The 3,768-nt window shown below is 33.7% G+C and overlaps 2 long non-coding RNA genes across 2 annotated transcripts; both read left to right on the top strand.

The window, feature by feature from the left end:
• Positions 1-889: 889 nt before the first annotated feature.
• On the top strand, positions 890-2,209 carry LOC146723334 (uncharacterized). The gene is made up of 2 exons (XR_014924628.1): positions 890-1,269; positions 1,639-2,209. It is a non-coding gene; the product is annotated as an uncharacterized LOC146723334 (long non-coding RNA).
• An 807-nt stretch (positions 2,210-3,016) lies between these two features.
• Positions 3,017-3,260, top strand: LOC146723333 (uncharacterized). Its single transcript, XR_014924629.1, has 2 exons — positions 3,017-3,126; positions 3,199-3,260. It is a non-coding gene; the product is annotated as an uncharacterized LOC146723333 (long non-coding RNA).
• The last annotated feature ends 508 nt before the right edge of the window (positions 3,261-3,768 follow it).

Genomic DNA, 3,768 nt, shown 5'->3' with positions numbered 1-3,768 from the left:
CGATTGCCGTTGAGATTTTATTTTTATTGTAACACAATAATTCGAGCCGAGATTAACTGTTTTTATATTGAATTTACGCTGGCTGTAATAATGCGTCCGTTGAGGAATTTCTTCCAATTTGTTGGACACAGTTTCAATTGAAGCGCTGTCAAACATTTGAAGGATTGGATTAAATTAAACAAGAGCCTGATTAGATTAAACTTGCGAATCAAATTTTTAAAAGATTGTTTAAATCAGAATGTTACACCGTCTCATCTTATATTTCTTTCTCGTTATGTTAATAATTTATATCATTATAAGTCTGCATTGAAACACAAATTTATTATTAAACGTACTATTAAAGACATTTTAAGAAATGAAATTTATGATGCTCATAGACAGATGCACAAAGTTAGATTGGATATTTATGAAATCGTTCGTTACATCATGATAGATCTCCCAGTGTGTTATTGCGATGGGTTTTTCGGTGAGCAAAGCAGATCATTACATTATTTTTATAATAAGGAGCGGGTTCGACTGGATGATAAATTTAGATGGCTCTTAGATAAACAAAATAAATTCAATAATAGAAATATTCGTCCTATCCAATATTATTACACATGTACGAAAGAATTTTCTTCAAGGCCATGTGAGTCAGGGCCGTCTCAGTCTCTCAGCGTTTCCTTGAACCCGACTTCCTTTGTTTCTTTAAATCCTGATGTTGCTGACAAAAGAGATAAATGGTTTTTAAATTTATCATCCGTATCGATACCGGTTGAAATTCGAGATTTGTTGCGGTTAGGAGAGAACTTCTGTCTGCCAGTATTTGACAAAGATAAAACCACCATAGAGTTGTTGAAAAATATAGAACAAAATATTTTTAAACTCCCTGTGGAAAAACGATCTGCAGTCAGAAATAGAGCCTTTCCCATAATAAATAAATTCCATATTTCCATGTCTGAAAAAGCTCACACAAAAAATAGTTTTTGTAAGGCTTACAAATTGACGGGTAAATTCATCCAAGACAATCCCGATATTTTATTTATGAAGGCGGATAAAGGTAACATCACGGTTGCGATGAACAGAGATATGTACATGGACAAAATGTGTGATTTGCTGGCTGACCGGGATACTTATACTGTTGTTAAAAAAGATCCGACTAGGAACCTAATTAATCAATTACACGGAATTTTAATGAGATGGAAAATGAAGAATTACATTTCTTCAACAACATATAAATCCCTGAACTGCACGGACGGGGTTCTACCGAGAGCGTATGGTCTGCCGAAGGTGCATAAACCGAATTGCCCTTTACGTGTCATCGTGTCATCTAGGAATACACCTCTTTATTACTTGGCAAAATTTTTACATAAGATAATATATAAGGCAATTCCGAAACCTGATTCGGCTATTTCTGATAGTTTCCAATTAGTGAACAAATTAAATGGTTTATGTGTGGATAGTGATGTGAAGCTAGTTTCACTAGATGTTGCATCATTGTTCACCAATGTACCATTGGATATGGCTATTGATAGTTTAATTAACAGATGGGGGTATATTGAAAAAGAGTGTATTATTCCACGAGATGAATTTTTATTGGCAATTCGTTTTATTATGAATTCGACTTATTTTATGTTTAATAATGTATGTTATCAACAGACTTTTGGCACGCCTATGGGTTCCCCCCTCTCACCGATCATTGCGGATATCACGTTGCAAGATTTGGAGAGTAGAGCGATTGCTGCGATTCCAATGTCATTTCCATTTTATTTTAGATATGTTGACGATATCGCGTTGGCGGCCCCACCCTCCATGCTTAAAATTGTTTTAAACACTTTCAATTCTTTCCATCCTAGATTGCAGTTCACCATGGAGGAGGGGGTTGACAACCGATTGAATTTTTTAGACGTCACCATTATTATAAATAATGGGAGCATTGAGTTTGATTTGTTTCATAAGCCGACGTATTCAGGCAGATATTTAAATTTTGAATCGCAGCATCCTCTCTGTCATAAAAGGGGCACCATTATCAGCCTCATTGATAGAGTTTTTTGGCTATCTCATCCGAAATTCCATAAAGGTAACTTTGAGTCTATGATTGGAGTTCTTTTGTCTAATAATTATCCTCTCAATTTGATATTTCAAACATTACAAGCGCGGTTAAAAAAGTTGTTCTTCCGCTACAATAATAAGTTGCATAACAATAGAGCAAATATATGCAATGACAAGATCCTTACGCAGAAAAAAGTTTCGTACTTTAATATTCCGTATATTAATAATGTATCGAAGAGAATTGAGGACATTACACGTGATTTGGATGTCATTCCATCCTATACAGCAATTAACAGTCTCCGTAAATTCATTAAAGTACACAAGGATAAGTTACCAAGGGAACTCCATAACAATGTAGTTTATAAAATTGATTGTATGGATTGTGATGCGTCGTACGTAGGGCAGACGGGTAGATTGTTGAAAACTAGGATGAAAGAACATCGCAACAACATAAAAAGAAACGCGTCACAATTATCAGTCATATCGGAACATAGATTATTGAACCATGAATTTAATTGGGAGGATGTAAAAGTTTTAGACGAGGAGCCTTTTTTAGGTAAACGTTTGATATCCGAAATGATCCACATAAAACGGCAGAGGAATAGTTTAAATTTACATAGCGACACTGATAAATTAAATCGAGAATTTTGATCTGTTAATAGAAAAATTTACCAAAATCTAGCTTTGTGATTATACATAGCCGGTTTTTTTTATTAGACCTTTGACATGAGTGCCGATAAGTTTTAGTTGTTTTTATTTTTATTTTCATATTTTATTTTTATATTTTTTATATTTGTTTTTTGCGTATATATGTATCGACTGGGTCGAGGTAGAATACCGCACAGTCGTTAGAGTGATGTGTCACGTGTAGCATCGTCTTCTCTCTGTTTTTACTGTCGGGGTGAGTGTACTTCCCGGTTTTTAATTTTTAATTTTTGTGGATTTTTCTACGTTTAATCTATACTATGTTGATTAGTTTTGGTAAGGGAGTCACTGCTCTGCTTCCTTCCTGACGATGGTCACCGTTAGGGAGACGCTCCGACGGCCGGACGGTTTGAATAGGGAGGAGAATGATATTTAATTTATTTGCGGATTGTATGTATATGAGTTTTATAATTTTCTGTTTGTACCGATTATCTTTTATTTTTGTTTCTTTGTATTTTGCAGCTACTGAAGAAGACCCGAAGTGGGTCGAAACGTTTAGAATTTAATAAATGAGTTTGATTTGAGATCTCATTTTAATTTATTAATTTTGTGCATGTCGTCCGCACAGGCTCCGATTGCCGTTGAGATTTTATTTTTATTGTAACACAATAATTCGAGCCGAGATTAACTGTTTTTATGTTATTATCATATTTATGATAAATGATAATAACGTTCCTCACTCACTCACTCACTCTCTCTTTCTCTCTCTCTCACTCTCTCCCTCCCTCATTATTATCATTTATTGATTATTTTAAAAAACAAAATTTTGATAGGACGTATTCGAATACTACACAGAGAAAATTTTTTCTTAAAATTTACTCTAAAAATCATGGTAATCGTGGGACAATGGTATTGAAAGAATTTTATAAGAATTTTTCTGATTAATATTTACTATAATAAAAATATTAATAAATAATAATCCTTAAGGTTGCCAGTAATAATTAATAAAAAACCACTCCTCAATGTTTAAAGTCGACCAGACTGGCGATAATTTATTATAAATAATTATTTGAAATACAACGTTTCGGCTGT

This window comes from Nylanderia fulva, unplaced genomic scaffold, assembly GCF_048542155.1.
Source record: "Nylanderia fulva isolate GAGA-0341 unplaced genomic scaffold, ASM4854215v1 Scaffold206, whole genome shotgun sequence".
NCBI classification, from domain to species: domain Eukaryota; kingdom Metazoa; phylum Arthropoda; class Insecta; order Hymenoptera; family Formicidae; genus Nylanderia; species Nylanderia fulva.
The sequence above is the reverse complement of the archived record's forward strand: the minus strand, read 5'-3'. Positions and strand labels throughout refer to the sequence as shown.